Source organism: Sapajus apella, unplaced genomic scaffold (genome assembly GCF_009761245.1).
Source record: "Sapajus apella isolate SASKATOON/1434 unplaced genomic scaffold, GSC_monkey_1.0 scaffold40, whole genome shotgun sequence".
NCBI classification, from domain to species: Eukaryota; Metazoa; Chordata; class Mammalia; order Primates; family Cebidae; genus Sapajus; species Sapajus apella.
In genome coordinates this window covers 14,321,217-14,348,666 of record NW_022436980.1, presented here as the reverse complement: position 1 = coordinate 14,348,666, position 27,450 = coordinate 14,321,217, and the positions used below count along the sequence as shown (strand labels likewise).

The following is a 27,450-nucleotide window of genomic DNA, read 5'->3' as shown; positions in this document are numbered from 1 at the left end:
TTGCCCAGCTCCTCTTCCTGACTGCCAGTGCTGTTGACCAATGGCAGCCCAGGTTACCCCCAGACATTTAGCTGTGCAGCCCAGTGGCTATTTTTATAGACTCTTTACAAAATCCCCCTTGGCAGTCCTACTTCAGAGGTGACCATATTTGATTTCTCACATGTTCCTACCACCATATGGTCAGATAAAACACAGGGTACTCAGGTAAATTTAAATTGAAGATAAACAATAGAAAAATATACAATAAGTATACCCATATATTGCATCGAAGATGTTTATACTAAAAAGATTTGCTATTAATCTGAATTTCAAATATATTTGAAATTCAGATTAATAGCACATCTTTTATATTTGAAATGTATGAAATGAATAGCACATCTATATTTGAAATGTATGTTACCACTTTGAAAAATTGAGGTGTTCTGTATTTTTAATTGAAAGGCGTTCTGTATTTTTAGTTGCTAAATCCAGCAAACTTATCCTTTAAGCTCTGACTGGATACCTGTACCGGTGTACCTGACAGGGTGATGACTGTCTTTTCCCCTTTCAGACCTTCAGTTCCCCTGCTTGTTGCACATTGTTGTAAGGTCTAATTACTAAACTAATCTAGTTTATGTCATGAAAGTCCCTTATTTATGTAATTCTTATTGTGGCTCTGTTTTCCCGACTCTGACTGATTTGGGAGGGGTATCGGATTAAAGGGAAAGTTTAATTAAATGTACATTCATAAGAAAGTCACCTATGATCAAATTTCAGCAAGTGGTTGAGCTGCTGTAATACTACACACTTCTCTTCCTTTGCCATTGTGCTTCACAGGACAGAGACTTTTCATGGAGTTTAGCTCAGCACTGTGCATATAGAGGTATAATTCAGATTTGTTTTTCCTCATCTTTAAGCAGACATAGCATATTCTAACACACCTTAACTACTCACAGAGAAATCAACCTGCTATTGTCATGAACATCTAGACCATGGTTTTAGAATCTAACAAGCCTGGAAACATACCTGTTTTTTAACTATATTAATTTGACACATTAGATAATTTCTTGAAACTTGACAAATCCGCCATGTGGTCTCGCTAATCTCTGCTCTACATGGTTACTGTGGGGATTGTTTCACATATGTGAAGTTCTTAACACAGTAGCTACTACACAGTAGATGTTATTTTTCATTGGCCACTTTTCTTGGTGGAAGGATATCTGTTTCTATCTTCTAAAATATTTAACTTTAATAACTTGGAGGCTTGTGCAAGTCTTGCATAGCCAACTTTCAGCCCTGTGGCTCTGAGAAATACATTCAAATTACTGATGTCTTTCAGTCTGTCATGAACTTGCAATGCCCTTTCCTCTCTTAGAAAGCAGGGACATTCTGGCATTTACTTTAATACTTTAAACCTGAAGATATTAAGGTCTAATACCTTTGGGCTACATATATATATATGAGACATTTGATTTTGATGACATGTTTACATTTTTAAGATCATAGAAACTGGTTGTTTCAGATGATTTTAGTTAGTGATATTTTGTTTAACTCCCTAAAGGGGTAGGAGAACCTTTATGAAAACCCCGATTTTTGTCTTTTACCTTTGGCAGATGGAAGTAAACCAAGTCTGTAAATAATAAAAAGTCAGGGCTGATATATTGCCAAAATAAGGAGTAGATGAATCACAAAAGCAAAAGTAAAGGTGGAACTAGCCAGATATTTGATGACATTAAAGAATTATTTTTAAATTCATTTTTAAATGAAATAATGCTATTATATTTCTGTTGAAGGAAAAGAATCCATGCCTTTTAGAAATTAAAAAGAAAACAAATGTTGAAAAGTATTCTTTGAGATAAAGAAATAAAAATATTAAAAATATATTTTCCAGAGTAAGGTGCCACTGATATAATCAAATAGAGACATTAAAATTCTTGGCCCCCCTTTGGGAGCTGAAGAGGAACATCCTGGGTTGAATCAGAAATAGTCATTTATAAAACAGAAATAATGACAGAAACAAACGAAACAGGGAGACACCACCTTGTGAAAACACAGGGAATGTCCCTGTTCTGTCCTTTTACTCCTTCTCTGAGCACTCCCCCATCTCCCAGCCACATCATGAGTCTTCACTCAGCCTCTCCTCCTAACTCTTGGTTGGTTTCCCCCAATCACTGCTTAATATGGTTTAGCTGTGTCCCCACCAAAATCTCATCTTGAATTATAGCTCCAATAATTCTCATGTGTGGTAGTCCTAACTCTTTAGTTTCCCAACTGCTTAATATGGTTTAGCTGTGTCCCCACCTAAATCTCATCTTGAATTATAGCGCCCAGAATTCCCACGTGTGGTGGGAGTGACCCAGTGGGAGGTAACCAAATCATGGGGGTGGGTCTTTCCTGTGCTGCTCCTGCGATAGTAAGTCTCGCGAGATCTGATGGTCTTATAAAGAGGGGTACGCCTACACAAGCTCTCTTGTCTGCCGCCATGTAAGACGGGAGTTTGCTCCTTCTTTGCCTTCCACCATCATTGTGAGGCCTCCTCAGCCATGTGGAACTGTGAGTTGATTAAACCTCTTTCCTTAGTAGATTACCCAGTCTCGGGTAAGTCTTTATTAGCAGCATGAAAAAGTACTAATACACTGCTCATAGATCTTTGATTCCTACCACTTTCTGCAAAGTTTCAGGAACCTTTTCATGTTTCTCAATTCCTGCATTTGTTCAGTACTGCAGTGCATTTCTTCAGTGCATCTTGGGAAACGTGCAGCTATAGTATACCCGTCTCTCTGCCTCTTTTTTCTTTTGTGATTTCCCAGTCAGCTGATTGAATGTCTGTCCACCCAGCTGAATCTATTCTAATCCAGTTGTCTCTCAGACGCGTTTGTTTCACTACCATTACCTGTTGCCTGAAATACCGAGGTTGCTTCTTAAGTAAGCCATCCTGACTTCAGTGTTTGGAAGTGAGAGACAAGATTTGCAGAGCATAGAATTCTAACTTGAAGTCTCATTTACACAAGCAATTTTAAAACAATAATCATAAATAAGAAACCTGTGTAAGAGATGATTAGCAGGAAACAAATATTGCAATCTATTAGAAAAAATCTCAATAAGCCATTCTCTTTTGTAGCTTAAGAAATAAATTCCAATCATGTGCCTCTTTTTACCTGAACTGTGAGAGAGTCTCAAATCACAGCAGCCATAAAAGAGAAAGATGCCACCACCAGAGCAGATCATGATTCTGATGGTAAGGAAACAGAGACAATCTCTGATTTTTCAGTTCCCGGTAAATGCAACAAGTTAGCAGAGACTTGGTCTTTGATTAACTCTGCCTCCAGAATAGTGACACTCTTGGCTTTACAAATAAAATTCAGTAAACATTTATGTTAGAAAAATCAAAGAAAGATTCCAAGGCAAGAATTTGGGTTTTCGGAGTTTATTTAGGAGGTAATCCCAGGAAGCATAATGAGGAAGTTGGAAAACTGGGCAAAGGAGAGAGGAGAGCCAGAAATGTATGTTACCACTTTGAAAAATTACATCTCAGTCCCACTGGGTGCCCTCGGAGTTCATATACAGCACACCTCAAAATTACGGGACCCACAGAGCCTGCTGCAAATTTTACCAGCCTCAATCCCTCATTGGTTGATAGTTGTTCATGAGATATTAATTCTTCAGCACTTTTGTCCTGTGCCACTCATGGGTCAAACTCCTCTCTCAGACATAAAGACACAGTGCTTAAGGGGTTAGCAGTGGCATACATGGGAAGCTGCAGCTGATCTTCAGGGAGTGCTGAAGGGATGTGGGTGGGGCACCAACTTTGTCTGTTACAAGCCAGAAGAAGGGTTAGTCGCCAATGCTTCTAATGAAGTCACATTAACAGTCCTGTAAATTGGTTCTAGAGCCAATTGTACATCTTAAACTTATAGAATCTCTGTGAAGGGACTCACAGTGGGAAGAAACCGTTGGTCCGTATGCTATTAAGTTCTCATCACAAATAGGAAATCTAGCAGAGAGATTCCTAACGCTTTACAGGCTTCTTCATGATGAACCAATTCAGAGGTGTGCTGTACCAAATAAAAACTTCCTACGTGCAGATTGAGCTCTCTTAAAAGATAACTCAAAATAATCTGGGCCTTTCTTCTCCCTCGGACCTAGTACCCCTTCTCAATACACTGCCTTCAACCCCTCCATACAGTAAAATAGCAATTTTTGTTTAGTGACAAATAATACTACGACTTGGGAAGTTGTTATAAAGTTTTATATATATATATATATATATATAATGTTATATATATTATATAACATATATGCTATGAAGTTATATATATTAATATCTTCAAAATCATGGTCTAAATGTTTCAAAGATAATTATCATATAAAACTAAAATATTGTTCTAATTTTCCTCCATTCATGACATAGGAAAAATTCCAATAGTCATCCAATAAAATCAGTTAACAAATTTGAAATTTAGTATGAAAAGCTTCATATATTACCAGGCACAGTAGCTCACGCTTGTAATCCCAGCACTATGGGAGGCCAAAGTGGGCAGATTTTTGAACTTAGAAGTTTGAGACCAGCCTTGACAATGTGGTGAAACCCTGTCTCTACCAAAAATTAGCTGGGTATGGTGGTATGTGCCTATAGTCCCAGCTGCTTGGGGGGCTGAGGTGGGAGGATCATTTGAGCCCAGGAGGTAGAGGCTGCAGTGAGCCATTATCATACCATTGCACTCTAGCTTCGGTGACAGAGCAAGACACTGTCTCAAAAAGAAAAAAAAAAAAAAAAGCCTCACCAAGCAAGAAGAATTAAATACTATGAAAGATTCACTTTCAAGTTATTACTGAAGACTATAGTTTTCAGTATTTCATAAACATCAAAAATATATACTTTCCTCTGAAAATTGAAATATTAGTCCTTTGTTTATATAATTTATAAGTGATTTAGCTAATTTTCACCAATTACTCTTATAATGTACATTTGAAATAATTACTATTGTCTGACTAGAACTGAGCATTTTCTTTCTGTTCACCAGTAGTTCAGCACTCTATAATTATATGGGCATTTTTCTTTTTTCTTTTTTTTTTTTTTTTTGAGACGGAGTTTCACTCATGTTACCCAGGCTGGAGTGCAATGGCGCGATCTCGGCTCACCGCAACCTCCGCCTCCTGGGTTCAGGCAATTCTCCTGCCTTAGCCTCCTGAGTAGCTGGGATTACAGGCACGCACCACCATGCCCAGCTAATTTTTTGTAGTTTTAGTAGAGACGGGGTTTCACCATGTTGACCAGGATGGTCTCGATCTCTTGACCTCGTGATCCACCCGCCTCGGCCTCCCAAAGTGCTGGGATTACAGGCTTGAGCCACCGCGCCCGGCCTGCATTTTTCTTTTGTTAGTATTTTTTTTCTTTTTTGCCTTATCCTTGCCAGCTTCATTATTTGGCATTCATTTCTATGGAAGAAATTATTACAGATATAGACTACCAGCTACAGAATAGTTCCTATCACCATTTGTTAGCCAAAGTAGTTCTTCTACAGCGGTAATTAATGTAGAATGGTGGCTATTAAAACTTGACAAGAAGCCTCCTCTGTCACTAGACATCTTATTATCCAACGCTTACTGGGAAAATGGTATAGCTCTAATTTATTCTTGTATTTTGGAAATTTGGTGGCTCCTGATTTTCGCTATAAAATCCAAAGTGTGATAGGTGACCCCTCTTTAAACTGTAGCATTTAGGGTGCAGAACCATAATTAAAGTTTAGACATTCAAATGTTTTTAAAATTTGAGTTAGTGATGTAAAGGTAAAGTTTGGAATCCATTTCCATGACACTGACCAGTGGTGAGCTACTGACCCGGGTGGGAGTAAGTATGCTGGTGGTGTCAAGAGTGGACTGTGCACTGGAACGTGACCTTCGCTGGGTTTTCTACTTCTAAAGTCCTGTCATTCCTGAGCTAAATTCTCAAGCCTTCCAATTGCTTCTGTGACCTATCCAATATCCTTCCAACAATTTACTTTTTACTGCCTAAATCTATCCTAATAATTTTGATGCCTACAAACTGGTGCCCTGACATATGCATTTTATTATAATATTAATGATGACTTCTTAAATGTGTGGAATATTTCTCAGTTTTCAAAGTACTTTCACATGCATTATTGTATTTAGGTCCATTATGTCAGATGAAAATAATGAGCCTCAAAGAACATAAATGATTCAGCAAGGTCATGCTGCTAGGACGTAAAAGAGCTTGAATCTGGTCCCCTGGCACACTGACCAGTGTTTTTTGTTTGCTTGTGTTTTATACTGCACTATGCTTTTTTGTCTAGAAATGCAAAGCTGGCCACTGATTTCATTCAAAATAAATTTTTCAATTACAAAATCTTGTCCAACTCCAATACTAATTGGACAAACTAATGAATGATTAGTTTTAGATTTTTGCTGGCTTTTGCAAAATATATCTGACAAATGCACACTATCTTCCTTTTCTGCACTTTAAATTTTTCGTCAAGAACCGCAACAATGAAATGAATGCTGATTCAAACTGTAATGTTTAGGAATTTTAGAATAGGAGCAACTTAACTTTTCAGAGGCTAAAAGTATAAGGCAGAGAGCTTTTGAATATCAGAAGGACTCAGGAGTACTTGGAAAGTGATTGGAAACTTCTAGCACCACCAAGTAACATCAGAGTGTAGTATTAATTATAGCTTTCTGGGACAAATATTAAGAACTTAGTGCTTTATTCTGAAAAAACATTTTTAAGAATAGTAAATTTAAGTGTATTTTAAATGCTGATTGTATTAGCCAGGGTTCTCCAGAGAAAGAGAACCAATAGTATATATAGAGAGATAGATAAGAGAAGATTTATTATGGTCATTGGCTCATATAATTATGGAGGCTGAGAAGATCCACAATATACCATCTGCAAGCAGGAGAACCAGGAAAGCCCATGGTGTAATATAGTCCAAGTCCAAAGATCTGAGAACCAGGAAAGCCAATGGTATAACTCCCACTCCAAAGCCAAATGTCTGAGAACCAGGGGAAGGAGAGAGACAGTAGCTGACTGCTTAGGTAAGTCCTTAAAAGGCATCATCTAAAACCTGAGAACCAGCATCTCTGATGTCTGAGGACAGGAAAAGACAGTGTTCTAGCTCAAGCTGAGCTTCCCCCTCTTGTTTTATTCTATGAAAGTCCTAGACAGATTACATGATACCTTCTCATGTCCGTGAGGGAAGATCTTTTTTACTCAGTCTGCTAATTCAAATGCTAATCTTTTCTGGTAACAACATTTACAGACACTAGAAATAACGTTTTACCAGCTAAATGGGCTTACCCTAGTCACATTGGCACATACAATTAAGTGGCATCACATGGCTGAAATATAATTACTTTTAGTATAATTACTTGTACACGTGTCTATTCTAATATTCTCTACTTACACCCAAAATTGAATAAAAAAATATAATTATTTCCTTAACTTTCCTCATAATAACTATCCTGCAAGTCAGCCATGGTTGAACAGCATCCTTATCAGAACTCTGAAGGTTTTAACCCTAAAGGAAGATTATTAAGTCTTAAAAAAAAAAAAAAAACAGAAAAAAAAAAAAAAAGAAAAACACAATCAGTATGGGCCAGGGAAGAGGAAGTTGCATTTCTGTTTTGCACTGGGTTTTGTTCTAGGTGACATGTCTTGGTGTATCAGTTAGATATTAACTGGGATGTCTATTAAGGAGTCACTGTGTGTGATAAACACCTATTGAGGAAATAAAATAGAATTTGGCACAGGGAGAAGCCAAACTGCATTGGAGTCTCAGTGAAGTCTTCAGCTGATCCTGAGGGGAATACAGAGGATGGGAGAATCCAGTAGAACTGTTATAAATTTGGATGAGAGAACCAAGTCTTTTTTTTTTTTTTTTTTTTTTGAGACAGAGTCTCACTCTGTCTCCAGGCACCAGGCTGGAGTGCAGTGGCACAATCTTGGCTCACTGCAACCTCCGCCTCCTGGGTTTAAGCAATTCTCCTGCCTCAGCTTCCCAAGTAGCTGAGACTAAAGGTGCGTGCCAACATACCCAGCAAATTTTTGTGTTTTTAGTAGAGATGGGGTTTCACCATGTTGGCCAGGATGGTCTCGATCTCTTGACATCGTGATCTGCCCGCCTCGGCCACCAAAGTGCTGGGATTACAGGCGTGAGCCACTGCAAGTCTTTATACTCACACCTCTGTCAGTCATTGGATGTGGGCTGCCCCAGAAAACAGGTGTGACTTTGGGTGAAGAAGATCTCCTCAGCTGAGGTAGTACTTGAAGGGGATGACAGCTGAGGGCTGTCTGTTGCAGCATCCTGGCAGTTGGTATACTAAAATTTTCATTTCTGAAGAAGCTTCTAGATGATGCATTGTACTGTCCACCACATAGTGTGTCAGCTGCTATTGAGAAGCAAAATTAGTCAACACCTGAGACTTGATCATTATGTTAGGCCTGGTGGAAGTCACTGGTGTACTCTTTTTCTTAATGATGGTTGCTTACAGCATTTGTGTTAAGGTTCAGGCCATAAAAAATGTGTATTTCTTGTTACTTAATAATGAATAAACCATTTTCTGGATGTTCTCCTTGGCTCAACTGGATTGAAACTATTTTCTCACTGTAGCCTAAGGAATGTAACCTACTGATTCTTTTGTCCTGGGTTATATCTCAGGTTTAGAATTAGAAGCAGAATTCATTTCTCCTAAAATGTTTATATTGTGCAGGTGAATTGTGGAAACTTGAATGAAAATAGGGGAGTTGTCAAAAGAGAGGAAAATAACCACATACTGGGGGAAGTAACACAGTGACCAGCAATAGATACTGCATTACTTACTTTCTCTGTTAATTTGGAATAATTGATTTCACTAATTTATGCCACAAATCTTCATTTAGACCAGGTAGTGTGGCTCACTCCTGTAATCCAAGCACTTTGGGAGACCAAAGCAGGAAGATTGCTTGAGCCCAGGAGTTTGAGACCAGCCTGGGCAACACAGTGGGGCTCCATCTCTACAAAAAATAAAAATTAACCAGGCATGGTGAGGCATGCCTGTAATCTCAGCTGTCTGGGAGGCTGAGGTGGGAGGACCCCTTAAGCCTCCGGGGATAAGACTACAGTGAGCCATAATTGCACCACTGTACTTCCAGCCTGGGTAACAGACTGAGAACCTGTCTCAAAAAATATATACATATTGTTAACTTTAAGCCAGGTACCAAGGATTCAGCTGCACACTAGACATGATGTGTTTATTCTCCTTGATGTAATGTTTTCCAGAGGGAGGAAAAAAATAATAACAAGTCTTATGGATTGTGTTAACTGCACTGAAGCAAAGACAGCAACATGACTGACTTTAAGATAGGACGTTTCAGAAATGTGATCCGAGAGGATTTCATTAGAAAGTGATATTTTGGGCAATCCTGTATTATTTTTCTTTATTTCTTGATACAAAAAAGGAGTAAAAGAAGAAGTAAGGAGGAAGTAAGTGAGGGAGAAAAAGGATTGAAGAATAAAAGATTTACTAAAGACTACACACTAGATTATTCTTTTATGCTGCTGTTGTTACTTTGAAGGAAATTGGAATATGCTGTATTCAACTGACATGAAAATCTAAACATCTTCTACCTCTCTCAGAGGAAGGCCAGAGAAAATATATAATTTTATATATAAAATTACTATATTTAAATGGCTATCAATGTTCTTGAAACTTTAATTAGCCTGAGTGGTACTCAGAGCCATGCAGTCAGGAAGGAAGATGGTGGGGAGAAAAGAGAGGTTGGGTTATGCAGCTGTGTCAGGGGCATACACTTCCACAAAAATATTATGCAGAGCCCAGCATGAAATAGATTCTCAGCATATGCTTATTGAGTACATGTATGCATGTTAATATGTAATTTTCTATATAAATAGCAGCACCACTAACAAACATATTGATTACCTACTCAGTGTAATGCCTTCTCCCTTGTTTTTGTAATTGAAAAGAAACTGTATGATTAACAGTGGTAACTAATCCTTAGAGAATAAATTTATACACTGAGATCACATAAGAATGCACAAGGAGCAGTGTGTGGAAACCTTAAATGAATAAACAGTGCCATAAAATTGCTCTTTTTGTGCTAAAAAACAAACGTATTAGTTTGGGGAAATGGAGATGATATTATCTAGTTTATTTGGTCTCATTATGTGTTATGAAATCCATCCCAATTTAATTACAACCAAAAATTCATTGTAATAAACTTTATTTACTCCACTAATTCAGATGAAAATTATGTTTCAGGAAGTAGAAACAGTAGTAGTTTGAGTAGAGAATAAAAAAGTGTATTCTAAAACCCAGTGAGCATATAGGTAGCTAGTAGGGGACTGCATGGGAGCTAATTTCCATATGTGGCCCCCAAATGAATCAAGGTTCTTTGTCATTTCCTCCTTCTATGTGCCCCTTCCACAGTGAATTGGAGTTGTCCCTGTATAATCAAGAGAACACAGCAGAAGTGATACTGAGTGACATCCGAGATTAGGTCATGCCAAGCCTTGCAACTTTCACTTGAATTTCTTAAAATGCTCCTTCTGGAAGAAGTCAGTGCCATAAAAGAACTCCAGCTACTGTGAGACTCCTACACTCTTCAGGGAGGCCACTTATTCAAAAAGAGATGCTTGACTCTACTCAGCTGTTGTAATCCAGGCATCACAGTAGGAAAAGAAGCTAGCTTGGATTTTTTTCAATTTATTAGACCCCAGAGAGAACAGAAAAACCAAGCTGACCTCTGGAACTAAAGCTCTAAGAAGTGGCCCCAGTGAAGCCATGCCAGTCATCTTCAGTCATTTCAGCCACGTTAGCTGAAGCCCAAACTTCATGGAAGAGGGATAAACCATCCCACCATGCCCTGACGTAATATCTGTATCAGAGCATGAACACATATATAAATTGTTGCTATTTAACATGCTGAATGTTTTGAATGGTTTGTTAGGAATGTATACCAGAACCAAAATTTGGTACCAGAGATAGGATTTTTTGTTGTTACAGAAATGCAAAGCATGTGCCTTTGAATTTGGGAGCATGTGTTCAGTGGAGGAGTAAAGGATCCCAAGTAGACTGTGAGTGGAAAAAATGCAAAAAAGTGTTAGTGCTGGCTGCGGAAAAGATAAACTGTGTAATATTGTGGTAGAAAACTTAGCAAAATTGCTGATGCTGCAATGGAAATGTGGTGGTTTTAGAATATTTCCACAAATTCTTTGATACTCTCCCTTTTAAGAGGTGGAATCTAATTTCCCTCCTTGAGTGTGGTCTGAATTCGGTGATGGCTGCTAATGAAAAAATGAAATAAAAATGTATGACTTCAAAGAGTAGATCATAAAAGAAACGGCAGCTTCCTACCTGCCCTCTCTTTAGAAGTCTCTGTCAAAATATGCCTATTAATGCTGGAAGGACTCCCTGGCTACCCTGTGAAACCAACACCTCCTCCCAGCAGCCCTTGCAGAACCGAGGAATTCTGCCAATAGCAACATGACTCAGCCACCTAAATTGTTGATTCTCTAGCTTCAGGCGTGTTGACAGTTGGCCACAAACCCCACTGACATCTTGATTGCAGATAAATGAAGAATCTTGAGCCAGAAGCATCCATCTAAGGCAATTCCAGATTCTTGATTCTCAGAAACTATAATAATTTTGTGTTGTTTTATCTTAAGATGCTAAATTTTGAGGTAATTTTTTACATAGCAATGATATAGGGGGACATAGAAAATAAAAATGAGCCTATCAACTGGAGGATCTGGTTTAGTAGACATTAAAGCAGAATGTTGCAAGAGCCAGCTGGTTCCTTTTAGTGGTGTATAATGAAGTATGGCTATAGAGAGATGAGATAAAGAAGGAACTGGTCACTTTTCAAGCCGAAATTTGAGGATACATAAAAGAGCCAGGGTTAGCTTCAGATTACAAAAGATTCTTAGTTTAAGTAACAGTCTTAAAACAACATCAAATACAGCATCTTGCCAGTAAAATGTGACCACAGAGCCATAATGGGATGACATTTTCAGAAAAAGGGTAAATATAATTTTCAAATGGGTGGGATGTGGGTTGCTGTGGTCAGAGAGTGAGGGTAGAAGAGTGCATGGTCCCAAAGATGAGAACAGTGTTATCTCTAAACCACATGTTCCTTCTGCAGTGCAACCTTCCTAATCCTACTTCAGAGACATTTATTTCTCCACCTTTTGGAATCTGGGTTGACAATGTGACTCCCATGACAAAATGAAAGCAGTGGAAGTAATGATGACCTTGTTATGGGGACAGTCCTTGGCTGGCTAGGCGGCTTCCATTTTCTGTCTCTGAGAAGCCAGACACCAGAGACCTTGAGGAGGAACCACCCGAACACTATTTTCAGGTTACTGACCAATAGGATCTATGGCATAATAAGTTTTTGTTGTTCTAATCCACTCATTTCAAAGTAATTTGTTACGCACCAATAGATAACTAATGCAATCCTCTTCTATTTTAGTATTTTTTTCTTCCGTTGAGAAGCCCGTTCTCTAATTGTTTCTCCTTTTATTTTATCTTTGTTCTCTGCCCGATTTGTTTATCTTTTTAAAATTCTTTATGCTTTGTAAAATTCTTAGCTTTATATTATGATGTGTTGGGTCAATTTCATTGTATTTATCCTGCTTGAGGTTCAGTTATTCTAAAATTGTTGTTTTTATAACTTTCCAATAATTTAGAAATTGAAACCATATCTTTTCACATATTCTATACCATTTCTGCTCTTTCTGAGACTCCAATTACAAATATGGTGAAACTTCTCAGCATATCCCTCAGGGTTCTTATGCTATCTTGTGCATTCTTCATTATTTTAATTCTCTGTATATTTTTTAAAAATTTTTAACATTTCTAGGTACATGGTAGGTGTACATATTTATGGGGTACAAGAGATATTTTGATAAAGGCATACAATGTGCACTAATCACATCAGGATAAATGGGGCATCCATTACCTTAAGCACTTATCCTTTGTGTGGTTAAAAAAAAATCTAATTATACTCTTTTAGTTATTTTTAAATGCACAAATAAATTATTGGCTATACTCACCCTATTGTGCTAGCAAATACTAGATACTGTTTACTCTTTTTAACTATTGCTTTTTACCCATTAATCATCACTACTTCCTCCCTAAAACTCCACTACCCTTCCCAGACTCTAGCAACCATTCTTCTACTCTATCTCCATGAGTTTAACTTTTAACAACATAGATAGAACTGGAGGTCATTATGTTACAATAAGCTATTTCTTGTACCCATTAAAAATACCTACCACCCCCAACCCCCCACTACCCTTCCCAACATCTGGTAACCATCTTTCTGCACTCTGTATTCATGAGTTCAATTGTTTTGTTTTTTAGATTCCACAAATAAGTGAGAATGTACAATGTTTGACTTTCTGTGCTTAGCTTATTTGACTTATAATGACCTTCAGACCCATCCATGTTGTTGTAAATGACAGGATCTCATTCTTTTATGGCTGAATAATACTCCATTCTGTATATATACCACCATTTTCTAAATCCATTCAGCTGTTGATGGACACTTAGGTTGCTTCCAAATCTTGGCTGTCATGGATACTGCTGCAGAAATCATGGGAGTGCAAATATCTCTGGCATACTTGATTTCCAGTCTTTTGGGTAAATATCAAGCAGTGGAATTACTGGGTCATAGGATAGCTCTATTTTTAGTTTTTCAAGGAATGTCCAAATTGTTCTCCATAGTTGTGCTAATTTACATTCCCATCAACAGTATATGAGGGTTCTGTTTTTTCCATGTCTTTGTCAGCATTTGTTATTGCCTGACTTTTGGATAAAAGCCATTTTAGCTGTATTAAGATGATATCTCATTCTAATTTTTATTTGTATTTGTATTAATGATGCTGAGCACCTTTTCATATACCCATTTATCATGTTATGTCTTCTTTGAAAAATGTCTATTCAGATATTTCACCCATTTGTTAATTGGATTATTTTATTTTTTTCCTTTAGAGTCGTTTGTTCTCCTTACATACTCTGTAAGGAGTACTCCTTACATACCAATCTCAGATGGGTGGTTTGCAAATATTTTCTCCCACTCTATAGGTTGTCTCTTCACTTGGTTGACTGTTTACTTTGCTGTGCAGAAGCTTTTTAACTTGATGTGATTCCATTTGTTCATTTTTGCTTTGGTTGTCTATATTTACTGGGTATTACTCAAAAGACCTTTGCCCAGTCCAGTGTCCTAAAGAGTTTCCCCAATGATTTATTTTAGTAGTTTTATATATGATTTATTAGATTTAAGTCTTTAAAACATTTTTACTTGATTTTTGTATATGGTAAGAGATATGGGTCTAGTTTCATTCTTCTGCACATGGATATCTGATTTCCTCAGCACTATTTAATAAAGAGATTTTTTTCCCCCCAAAGTATGTTCTTGGCAACTTAGTTAGCAATGAGTTCACTGTAGATATATGAATTTTTTTTTTCTGGGCTCTGTATTCTGTTCTATTGGTCTATGTGTCTGTTTTTATGCCAGTACCATGTTGTTTTCATTGCTATAGCTCTCTAGTATACTTTGAAGTCAGGTAATGTGATTCCTCCAGTTTTGTTCTTTTTGCTAAGGATAGCTTTGGCTATTCTGGGTATTTTGTGGATCCATGTAAATTGTAAACTTTTTTATTTCTACAGAGAATGTCATTGGTATTTTGATAGATATTGTATTAAATCTGTAGATTGCTTTGGATAATATGGACATTTTAACAAATATTGATTCTTCTGACTCATAAACATGGAATATCCTTCCATTTTTGTGTTCTCATTAATTTATTGCATCAATGTTTTATAGTTTTCATTATATAGATCTTTCACTTCTTTGGTTAAGTTTACTCCTGCATATTTTATTTCTAGCTATTGTAAATGGAATTACTTTTTTTATGGCTTTTTCATAATCTTGGCTATTGGCATATAGAAATGCTACTGATTTTTGTATGTTCATTTTGTATTCTGAAACTTTACTGAATTTGCTTACCATTTTTAGTTTTTTGGTGTAGTCTTTTAGGTATGTTCAAATATAAAATCATATCATCCACAAAAAAATGATAATGCGACTTATTTTTTTCTAATCTAGATGCCCTTTAATTTCTTCTCTTGTCTGATTGCTCTAGCTAGGACTTCTAGTTCTGTGTTGAATACTAGTGGTGAATATGTGCAATTTTTTTGTGTTCCAGAGCATAGAGAAAAAACTTTCAGTTTTTCTTCATTCAGTATGTTACTAGCTGTGGGTCCACCATATATGGCTTTTATGGTATTAAGGTGTGTTCCTTCTATATCCAATTTTTTTTTTTTGATGGTTTGTATTGTAAAATGATGTTTAATTTTATCAAATACTTTTTAGCATCATACGGCTTTTGTCCTTCATACTGTTGATATAATGTATAATACTGATTCATTTGCATATGTTGAACCATCCTTGCGTCCCTAGGACAAATTTCTCTTAGTCATGATAAATGATCTTTTAAAAGTGTTATTGAATTCAGTTTGGTATTTTGTTGAGGATTTTTGCAACAATGTTCATCATGAACCTGGGCCTGTCCATTACTGTTTCAGATGTGTCTTTGTTTAATTTTGGTATCAGAGTAATGTTGTTTTCACATGGGTTTGGAAGTATTCCCTTCTGCTCTATTTTTCAAAATAGTTTGAGTAGGATTGGTATTAATTCTTTAAATGTTTGGTAAAATTCAGCAATGAAGTCATCAGGTCCCAGTGTTTTTGCTGGGAGATTGTTTCTTATGGCTTTTAGATTTTTAATTTATTCCTGGTTCAGTCTTGGTAGGTTTTGTATGTTTAGGAATTTATCCGCTTATCTTTGTCAATTAATTGGCATTTTGTGCTTATAGTAGCCACTAACAATTCTTTGAGTTTCTATGGTATTGGTTGTAGTGTCTCCTTTTCATACCTGATGTTGAGTCTTCTCTCTTTTTTTTAGTTAGTTTGGCTAAAGATTTGTCAATTTGGTTTATCTTTTCAAAAAACCAACTTTCATTTCATCTTTTGCATTATTTGCTTCATTTTAATTTGTTTTGATCTTTATTATTAATTTTATTCTAATTTTGGGTTTACTTTGCTCTTGATTTTCTTTAAGATCCATTGTTATGTTCCTTATTTGAAGTTTTTCTTCTTGTTTGATGTGGGCGCTTACAGCTAAAAACTTCCCTTTTAGTACTGCTTTCCCTGTATCCCACAGGTTTTTGGGATGTCATATTTCCGTTATCATTTGTTTCAAAAAAAATTTTCAATTCCTTTCTTAATTTCTTCATTAACTCTGGTCATTTAGGAGAATATTACTTGATTGCCATGTGTGTTTATAGTTCCTGCAGTTCCCCTTTCCATTGATTGCAACTTTTATTCCATTGTGGTCAAAGAATATTCTTGATAGTATTTGAATTTTAAAAAATGTTTTCAGCTTGCTTTGCAACCCAACATGTGGTCTGTCCTTGAAAAAGATTCATTTTTGCTGAAGAGAATAATGTGTATTCTCTAGCCATTGGATGAAGTGTTATCTAAATATATATTAGGTCCATTTGGTCTATAGTGCCAATTAAGTTGATGTCCGTTCACTGATTTTCTGTCAGGATGATCTGTTCAATGCTGAAAATGGAGTGTTGAAATCTCCAGCTATTGGGGTCTCTGTCTCTTTTTAGCTCTAATAGTATTTGCTTTACATATCTGGGTGTTCTAGTGTTGGGAGCATATATACTTATAATGGTTACGTTTTGCTGAATTGACCCACTTTATCATTATATAATGACCTTCTTTGTCTGTTCTTATGGCATTTTTTCTTGCAATCATTTTGTGTGATATATATGTAGCTACTTCTGCTCTTTTTTGGCTTTTTTGGGATGGAATGTCTTCCTCCATCCCTTTATTTAATCCATTTACATTTAGTGTTATTATTGATAAGGACTTACTCCTGCTATTTTTAGTTTGTTTTCTGGTTGTTTTGTGATCTCCTCTTCCTTATTTTCTTCCTTTTAATGAAAGTTATTTTTTCTGGTGGTAAGATTTAATTTCGTACTTTTTATTTTTTCTGTGTCTGTGCTATGTTTTTTGATTTGAGGATTTCCATGAGGCTTACAAATACTATTTTCTAACATTATTTCAAGCTGATAAACCTCTCAGATTTTCTTTGTCTGGAAAAATATTTATTTCTCCTTCATGTTTGAAGGATATTTTCACCTGATATATTATTCTTCAGTAAATGTTTTTTTCCTTCAGTGCTTTAAATATGTCATGCCACTCTTTCCTGGGTTGTAAAGCTTCCATTGTGTTGAGGCATGTTTCTTCTATATCCAGTTTTTTGAGGGATTTTTATCATGAAAAGGAGTTGAATTTTATCAAATGCTTTTGAGCATCAGTTGAAATAATCATGTTTTTTCCTCCATACCATTGATAATGATGTATCACATCGATTGATTTCCAGCTGCTGCCAGATGTATTCAATCCCCATTGTGTGTTTTTTGTTTCTTTTATCTTGCTACATTTATAATTTATAATTAATTTATTATTCTTGCTGTTAGGAATTTGATTATTAAATGCCTTGAGAGAGTTTTTGAGTTAAACCTCCTTGGTGTTCTATAACCTTCTTTTAGGTAAATATTGACAGTTTCCTTTAGATTTGGGAAGTTCTTTGTTATTATCCCTTTGAATAAACTTACATCACTATCTCTCTACCTCTTCTTTAAGGCCAATAATTCTTAGATTTGCCCTTTTGAGCCTTTTAATATATCTTGCAGGCATGCCTCATTCCTATTTGTACTTTTTTCTTTTGTCTCCTCTGTGTATTTTCAAATAACCTGTCTTCACGCTCACTAATTCTTTCTTCTGTTTGATCACTTCTGCTCTAAGATACTCTGATGCATTCCTTGGTATGTCAATTACATTTTTCAAATCCAGAATATCTGCTTGATGGTTTTTAATTATTTCAATCTCTTTGTTAAATCTACATGATAGGATTCTGAAATTTTCTCTGCATTATTTTGAATGTTGTTGAGTTTTTTCAAAACGACTATTTTGAATTCTGTGTCTGAAAGATCATATATATTTGTCTTTGTGGGATTGAATCCTGGTACCTTATTTAGTTTGCCTGATGAGGCCATGTTTTTCTAGATGGTCTTGATGCTTTTGAAAATTTTTTAGTTTCTGGGCATTGAAGAGTTAGGTATTTATTGTAGTCTTTGTGATCTTGGCTTGTTTGTACCTGTCTCTTGGGAAGGCTTTGTCGGCATTTGAAGGGACTTTGGTGCTGTGATCTAAGTTTTCAACTATTGCAGACATATCTGACTTAGGGGACACCCAAGCCAAGTAATGTTGTGGCTCTTGAAGACTTGTTGAGGTACCACATTGGTGGTCTTGGATAAGATCTGGAAGAATTCTCTGGATTGCCAGGCAGAGACTCTTGTTCTCCTCCCTTGCTCTCTCACACACAGTTGCTTTCTGTGCTGCACTGCCCAGAGCTGGGGATGTGGTGGCACAAACAGCCCTTTGGCCTCCACCACTGGACTGTGCTGGGTCATGCCTGAAGCCAGCACAGGATTGCCTTTCACCCAAGGTTCGCATTAACCACTACCTGGCTGCTGCCTATGTTCACTCAATGCCCTAGGGCTCTATATTCAGCATGTGGTGAAGCCAGCTTTTGTCTTTGCAGATACAGCCGCATTTTCAGTTTTCCCTTCTGAGTGGAAAATTCCCTAGGCCTCCTGGTGGGTCCTGAGATGTCATGTGGAGGCCAGGGACTAGAGTCAAAAACCTTAGAAACCCACTTGGTGCTCCATTCTTTAGAGGCTGATCTAACATCCCAAACCATCAGATGAAGTCCTTCCTACTATTCTCTCCCATTTCCCACCACCACAGGCCCACAAGGAGTACTGCCAGGCTACTGCTGATGTTCACTTAAGGCTCAAGGGCTCTTTCTTCAGCTGTGGTGAGTGCTGCCAAGCCTAGATCTCACCCTGCAGGCAAATGAGCTCCCCTCTGGCCCAGAGCAGGTCCAGAGATGCCATCCAAGAGCCAAGGCTTGTAATTGGGACCCTAAGATCCTGCTTGGTGTTCTGCCTGACTGTGGCCAAGCTGATAACTAAGCTGCAAGGCAAAGTCCCCTTTACTCTTCTGTCTGCTTTTCTCATGCAAAAAGGAATTTCTCACCATAGCCATCACAGCTAGGAATGCAGTGGGTCTCACCTTAAGCCAACACATCTCACCATCTCACCCAAGGCCCACAGTGTGTGCTCTCTGGACACCCCTTGTGATTGTTCAGACCCAAGGGGTATTTAGTCAGCAGGTGATGAATCCTGCCAGGACTTTGTCCTTCCCTTTAACTCAGTGGGTTTTCTTTTGTCCCAGGGTATGTCTAGAAATATTCTGGCTCTAGGGCTTCAAATGGAAGCCTCATGACTCTGCCCAGTACCATATCCTACTGTCACTGAATTCATACCCAAGTTGCAAGAAAATGCTCTCTTTACTCTTCCCTCTCCTCTCCTTAAGCAGAAAGAAGTCTCTTTTGGAGCTACAAACTGCTCCTGGGGTTTGGGGAGGGATGGTACAAACACTTCCTTGGCTGCCCTGGCTGGTGTCTCACTAGGTCACATGCCTCTCGAGTCCACTGCCTCTGAGCCCAGCACAGCACTAGGACTTGCCTAGAAATTGCAGTCCTGGTGGCCTAGATGGCTTTTCAAGTTTATTTTTTGGCACCAGATCATTTTTGCCGGTAGTAGCCAGGCTTGCCAGAACTCAAGTTCCCTCCAGTGTGACAGATGGCTCTTGTCCAGGTAGGGCTGCTCTAAATGCTCCCTCGGTGGGTGTTGGCTGAGTTCTGTTCAGGGTTGCTTTCTACTGTGACAGGGAAGAACTGAGTTCCAATGCAATGTCCCACAGTCACCGCATTATCAATTCCCCAAGTTCACAGAGTCTTCAGGCCATGTGGCCATTGCTGAGCATGGGGGAAGGATGGTACTGGCAATTCAAGACCGCCTTTCCTACCTCACCAGTGCCTCCTTCAGTGATATGAAGTGAAAACCAGACACTGTGATCACTCACCTGATATTTAGCTCCATGAAGGTGCTTTTTTGTGTAGATAATTGTTAAATTTGGTGTTCCTGCAGGGAGGACACTTGGAGGAGGCTTCTAATCTTGCATCACTTCCCTCTTCTGTTACTCTTTTTTGAATCTAGTATTCTGACCTGTATTTAATTTAGTAATGACTTTTCAGATATCTGTAATGTATTGTAAAACATTCTTAATTTTGATTATTGTTTCTTTTTTCGGTGTCTACAATTCCACACTTTGAAATAATGTTTATTTTCGAAAGTGGTCCATTTTATGTATTTCTTTGAAAATATTCAAGATAATTATATGAAAGTCATTGTGTAACTCCATTTTCTGAAAAACAGGATATTATTTTAAAGGCATTGTATAACTTAATTAGCTAAATGCTTTGTGTATCTGATTTTATTAATATTTAACTTAATTAAAAATAATTTGTTTTTTCCCATGTGCTTGATCATTTTAGGCTTAGTAATATAAATTCGATACAATTAAGCCTAGTATTATATCTTCCTCCAAAGGCAAGTGTATGTATGGTAACTAAAAACCTTCCATCAACATAATCTAATTATAGGAAGTGAGATAACTTTACGTTGGAGTTAATTACCCTGTGAAAGCCAGACCATTTTCAAGTCACTCTTCCTCCCTGAGTATATTCTTGGTTGTGGGGTGTTTACCAGCACTGCTTCCTGGGCATGCTCTGGATTCTAATTTTGTCACTCCAAGCCTTGCACTATTTTCAAAAGCTCTGCTTAGCATTTCAATCTCTCTCTCTTGCTTTTTGGCAATTTTCAAATACCAGGCTCCTCTTTGTTTTTCTTTTTGTTTGTTTGTTTGTTTGTTTTAATCTTCAAGTCATTGTATTCATAATCTTCAGTGTCTTCTTAGCTTTGTGTTGCCTTCCAGCATATGTCTAAAACAAAAATTTTTTCATAAGTTTTTCTATTTGTTCATGGTAGGAGGTTAATTCACATATTCTAGTGTATTATGCCAGAAATGGACAACTTACACAGATTTGTTGCCTCTCAAGTGAGAGTATTTACTTTGGAGGGGAGGAGCTGCTCTGGTTTTGGGGAAAGAAAAAGCACAAAAATATGTGTGTGTGTGTGTGTGTCTATTTGGTTTCAGCAAAGATTCTCTTTTGAAAAGGAGAGATGTGCATACCTGTTGTCCCTATATTTATTTTTTATCTGTTGTGACATATCACCATCTTTATTAAATTTTTGTTGAACTATATATCTTAACATTTTGTGAAATGATGATGGAGATGTAGCTTCTGTACCATATAAGGATGACAGCAGATAATTATGATACAGTAAGGGGTCACCTAATACAGTTTGTTTTTTGTTTCTGCATAAATCTCAGGTTGAAATGTAATCACTAGTATTGGAAGTAGGGCCTGGTGAAAGGTGTTTGGGTCATGCGGGGTATCCCCCATGGTATGGTGCTGTCATTGCAATAGTGAATGATTTCTCACAGATGTGGTGGTTTTAAAGTGTGGCAGCTCCCCACTCCTCTCTCTCTGTTGCTCTTTTTTCCACATGACATGCCTGCTCCTGCTTTGCCCTCTGCCATGAGTAAAACCTTCCTGAGGCCTCCCCAGAAGCCAAGTAGATGGCTGCCTCATGCTTCCTGTATACCTTGCAGAACCATGAGCTAATTAAACCTCTATTCTTTATAAATTAGCCAGTCTCAGGTATTTCCCTATAGTAAAACAAGAACAGCCTAACACACCTGCTTTGGGAAAAAAAATTTATAATGATGATTTTTCTCTGTCCAAATTTAGAACCACATTCATAAAAAGGTATTAAGACAAATACTGTTAGACTGAGGGTAATAGACTTTATTAGATGTTAAAAAGCTGTCATCAGAGATAATATTATTCAGTATATACTCAGATATATACTACTTAGCATTATTTTTCTTTGCTTTTCTCAGTGAGGATTTGGCCTTGCTGTTAACTGAGTATGGTTCAAGCACCAGGAGACCTTCAAGTTAGTAAATATTTCCTTAAAAAGGAGTCCATGGATTCTGCATGAATTCATTTTGAATAATAAATCAATAAAGATATTTTAGGCTAAAACAGGAACTCTTTGCATACCAAGACCTCTTTCTTGCCAAATACTGTAGACAATTCTCAAACTTTTACCTGATTAAAGTCTCTGTGACACTGAGCCTGAAAGAGATTGTTTCACTTGGTTTTTATTATACGTACCTCATTCTCTTATTTTTCTCTTGTCTCTCTGCCTACTCCTTCTGGATCCCCCTTGCTAGTGTGTACTCCTTTGCTGACATGCCTCAAGGCTTGGATTTCAGTGCTCTTTGTTTCTCTATCTGTACTCTGTCCTTGAGTAATTTTATTCTGTCTCATGGTTTGAATTCTAAAAAATCTAATTCATATCTATGCAAATACTCTGAAATCTAATTCAAATCTATCTAAACCTCCCCTTTTAACCACAGATTTATATATTTTGCTCACTGGTCATGAAAAAAAGACATCTCAAACACAAATGGCCAAAATTGAACCATGACTTTGTATATATTCTTAATATCAAAATTATTCCTCCCGAAGTATTCTACATCCCAGTGAATATTTCCATTACCTGTTTAGTTTCCTGTGCCTATGGATCACCCTCAATTTATTTGTGCTTTGAAGATGCCCCATTCAATTAATCTTTCCAATTACTTTGCCTTATTTCCTTGTATTTTGATTAAATCAAATAAACCCTACATATTCTTACCTCCTCTACTGCCGCTACCATAATTCACATCTCCATCACTTATTTTTGTTGTGTATGATCTCATTAGTGTCCCTGCTTCTGTACCTAACATCATAATTCATTCTTCACATACTTACTTTCTTTCTTGTTTCTTTGAAATAGGGTCTCACTCTGTCGCCCTGGCTAAATTACTGTGGTGTGATCACAGCTCACTGCAACCTCTTTGAGGCTCCAGCAATCCTCCTACTTCAGTCTCCCAAGCAGCTGAGACTTTTTATATTTTTTTGTAGAGATAGGGCTTTGCTATATTGACCAGGCTAGTCTTTAACTCCTGGGCTCAAGCAATCTACATGCCTTGGCCTCTCAAAATGTTGAGATTAATAAACATGAGCCACCATGCCCAGCCTTCACATTCTTTCTGAATTAATTATCTTGCAGGAAATGTTTTTAAAAAATCAATGATATCTCACACTGACTGTATCCTTTCAATGGGCTACACGTTGGAAATAGAAAAGTCTAGATTATTTTGTATAACTAACAGAGCCTTATATAGTTTGTCTGCTGCATAACTGACATCACCTTCTATTATTTTTCAGTGTCACTATGTTACAGCTACTTTGACATTAATGTTGTGCCTTAAACAGCAAGAGTTCTCTTGCCCCAGAGTCTTGATATTTGCTGTTGCCTTGGCCTAGGACACTCTGCTTACAGATTTTTATGATTGATTTCTTATTGTTACTCAAGTATTATTTCAGACATTCCATATGCACTTCAATAATAGAGTATTGACAGGGAAGGAGCAATAAAAAAAATTCTGAAGGGCTGAACAGGCCCATAACTTGATCTACATAGTGAACATGCCAAAAAAAAAAAAAAAAAACATGATGGAGGGATGCCTCAATTCATAATTTTTATGCACTCTTCTATTTATTAAGCATTTTATTTTATTATATTTATTTTTTACTTTATTGCATTTTAGGTTTTGGGGTACATGTGAAGAACATGCAAGATAGTTGCATAGGTACACACATGGCAGTGTGATTTGCTGCCTTCCTCCCCATCACCTATATCTGGCATTTCTCCCCATGCTATCTCTCCCCAACTCCCCACCCCCCACTGACCCTCCCCCATTTCCCCCCAACATACCCAAGTGTGTAGTGCTCCCCTCCCTCTGTCCATGTATTCTTATTGTTCAGCACCCGCCTATGAGTGAGAACATGTGGTGTTTGATCTTCTGCTCTTCTGTCGGTTTGCTGAGAATGATGGTTTCCAGGTTCATCCATGTCCCTACAAAGGACACAAACTCATCGTTTTTGATGGCTGCATAATATTCTATGGTGTGTATGTGCCACATTTTCCCTGTCTAGTCTATCATCGATGGGCATTTGGGTTGGTTCTAGGTCTTTGCTATTGTAAACAGTGCTGCAATGAACATTCATGTGCACATGTCCTTATAATAGAACGATTTATAATCCTTTGGATATATACCCATTAATGGGATTGCTGGGTCAAATGGAATTTCTATTTCTAGGTCCTTGAGGAGTCGCCACACTGTCTTCCACAATTGTTGAATTACTTTACACTCCCACCAACAGTGTAAAAGTGTTCCTATTTCTCCACATCCTCTCCAGCATCTATTGTCTCTAGATTTTTTAATGATCGCCATTCTAACTGGCGTGAGATGGTATCTCAATGTAGTTTTGATTTGCATTTCTCTGATGACCAGTGATGATGAGCATTTTTCCATATGTTTTTTGGCCTCATGTATGTCTTCCTTTGTATAGTATCTGTTCGGATCCTTTGCCCACTTTTGAATGTGCTTGTTTGTTTTTTTCTTGTAAATCTGTTTTAGTTCTTTGTAAATTCTGGATATCAGCCCTTTGTCAGATGGGTAAACTGCAAAAATTTTTTCCCATTCTGTTGGTTGCCAATTCACTCTAATTACTCTTTCTTTTGCTGTGTAGAAGCTGTGAAATTTGATTAGGTCCCATTTGTCTATTTTGGCTTTTGTTGTCAATGCTTTTGGTGTTTTGGTCATGAAGTCCTTGCCTATGCCTATGTCCTGAATGGTTTTGCCTATATTTTCTTCTAGAGGTTTTATGGTGTTAGGTCTTATGTTTAAGTCTTTAATCCATCTGGAGTTAATTTTAGTGTAAGGTGTCAGGAAGGGGTCCAGTTTCTGCTTTCTGCACATGGCTAGCCAGTTTTCCCAACACCATTTATTAAACAGGGAATCCTTTCCCCATTGCATGTTTATGTCTGGTTTGTCAAAGATTAGATGGTTGTAGATATGTTGTGTTGCCTCTGAGGCCTCTGTTCTGTTCCATTGGTCTATATCTCTGTTTTGGTCCAGTACCATGCTGTTTTGATTACTGTAGCCTTGTAGTATAGTTTGAAGTCCGGTAGTGTGATGCCTCCCACTTTGTTCATTTTGCTTAGAATTGACTTGGCTATGCGGGCTCTCTTTTGGTTCCATATGAAGTTTAAGTTGGTTTTATCCAGTTCTGTGAAGAAGGACATTCATAGCTTGATGGGGATAGCATTGAATCTGTAAATTACTTTGAGCAGTATGGCCATTTTCATGATATTGATTCTTCCTAACCATGAACATGGAATGTTTCTCCATCTGTTAGTGTCCCCTCTGATTTCGTTGAGCAGTGTCTTGTAGTTCCCCTTGAAGAGGTCCTTTACATTCCTTGTTAGTTGTATTCCTAGGTATTTTATTCTCTTTGTGGCAATTGTGAATGGCAGTTCGTTCTTGATTTGGCTCTCTTTAAGTCTGTTATTGGTGTATAGGAATGCATGTGATTTTTGCACATTGATTTTGTATCCTGAGACTTTGCTGAAGTTGCTTATCAGTTTCAGGAGATTTTGGGCTGAGACGATGGGGTCTTGTAGATATACAATCATGTCGTCTGCAAATAGAGACAATTTGACTTCCCCCTTTCCTATTTGAATACCCTTTATTTCTTTTTCTTGCCTGATTGCGCTGGCTAGAACTTCCAGTACTATATTGAATAGGAGTGGTGATAGAGGGCATCCTTGTCTAGTGCCAGATTTCAAGGGGAATGCTTCCAGATTTTGCCCATTCAGGATGATATTGGCTGTTGGTTTGTCGTAAATAGCTTTTAATATTTTGAGATACGTTCCGTCAATACCTAGCTTATTGAGGGTTTTTAGCATAAAGGGCTGTTGAATTTTGTCAAAGGCCTCCTCTGCATCAATTCAGATAATCATGTGGCTTTTGCCTTTGGTTCTGTTTATGTGGTGAATTAAGTTTATAGACTTGCGTATGTTGAACTAGCCTTGCATCCCCAGGATGAAGCCTACTTGATCATGGTGGATAAGCTTTTTGATGTGCTGTTGCAATCGGCTTGCCAGTATTTTATTAAATATTTTGCGGCTCTGTTCATCATGGATATTGGCCTGAAGTTTTCTTTTCTTGTTGAGTCTCTGCCTGGTTTTGGTATCAGGATGATGTTGGTCTCATAAAATGATTTGGGAAGGATTCCCTCTTTTTGGATTGTTTGGAATAGTTTCAGAAGGAATGGTACCAGCTCCTCTTTGTATGTCTGGTAGAATTTGGCTGTGAACCCGTCTGGACCTGGGCTATTTTGGGTGGTAGGCTCTTAATTTCTACCTCAACTTCAGACCTTGTTATGGGTCTGTTCAGGGTTTCGGCTTCTTTCTGGTTTAGGCTTGGGAGGAGGCAAGTGTCCAGGAATTTATCCGTTTCTTCCAGGTTTACTAGTTTATGTGCATAGAGTTGTTTGTAATAATCTCTGATGATGGTTTGAATTTCTGTGGAATCTGTGGTTGATATCCCCTTTTTCATTTTTTATTGCATCAGTTTGGTTATTCTCTCTTTTTTATTAATCTGGCTAGAGGTCTGTCTATTTTGTTGATCTTTTCAAAAAACCAGCTCCTGGATTTAATGATTTTTTCAAGGGTTTTTTGTGTCTCTATCTCCTTCAGTTCTGCTCTGATCTTAGCTATTTCTTGTCTTCTGCTAGACTTTGAGTTTTTTTGATCTTGCTCCTCTCAGTTTTGACGATAGGGTGTCAATTTTTGATCTCTCCTTGCTTCTGATGTGGGCACTTATTGCTATATACTTTCTAGAGACTGCTTTAAATGTGTCCCAGAGATTCTGCTATGTTTTGTCTTCATTCTCGTTGGTTTCAAAGAACATCTTTATTTCTGCCTTCATTTCATTGTTTATCCAGTCAACATTCAAGAGCAACTTGTTCAGTTTCCATGGAGCTTTGCGGTTCTGAGTTAGTTTTTGAATTCTGAGTTCTAACTTGATTGCACTGTGGTCTGAGAGATGGTTTGTTGTGATTTCTGTTCCTTTGCATTTGCTGAGGAATTATTTACTCCCAGTTATGTGGTCAGTTTTAGAGTAGGTGTGATGTGGTGCTGAGAAGAATGTATATTCTGTGGATTTGGGGTGGAGAGTTCTGTAAATGTCTATTAGGTTTGCTTGGTCCAGGTCTGAGTTCAAGTCCTAGATATCCTTGTTAATTTTCTGTCTGGTTGATCTGTCTAATATAGACAATGGGGTGTTAAAGTCTCCCACTATAATTGTGTGGGAGTCTAAGTCTCTTTGTAAGTCATTAAGAACTTGCTTTATGTATCTGGGTGCTCCTGTATT

At 37.5% G+C, this 27,450-nt stretch overlaps 1 long non-coding RNA gene across 1 annotated transcript in view; it reads left to right on the top strand.

Annotated features, from left to right (window-relative positions):
- LOC116565524 overlaps positions 1-13,668 on the top strand; it is a 197,753-nt gene extending 184,085 nt beyond the window's left edge. The window contains exon 3 of the long non-coding RNA XR_004275483.1: positions 13,552-13,668. This is a non-coding gene — a long non-coding RNA (uncharacterized LOC116565524). The remainder of the gene's footprint in view (positions 1-13,551) is intronic.
- Positions 13,669-27,450: the final 13,782 nt, after the last annotated feature.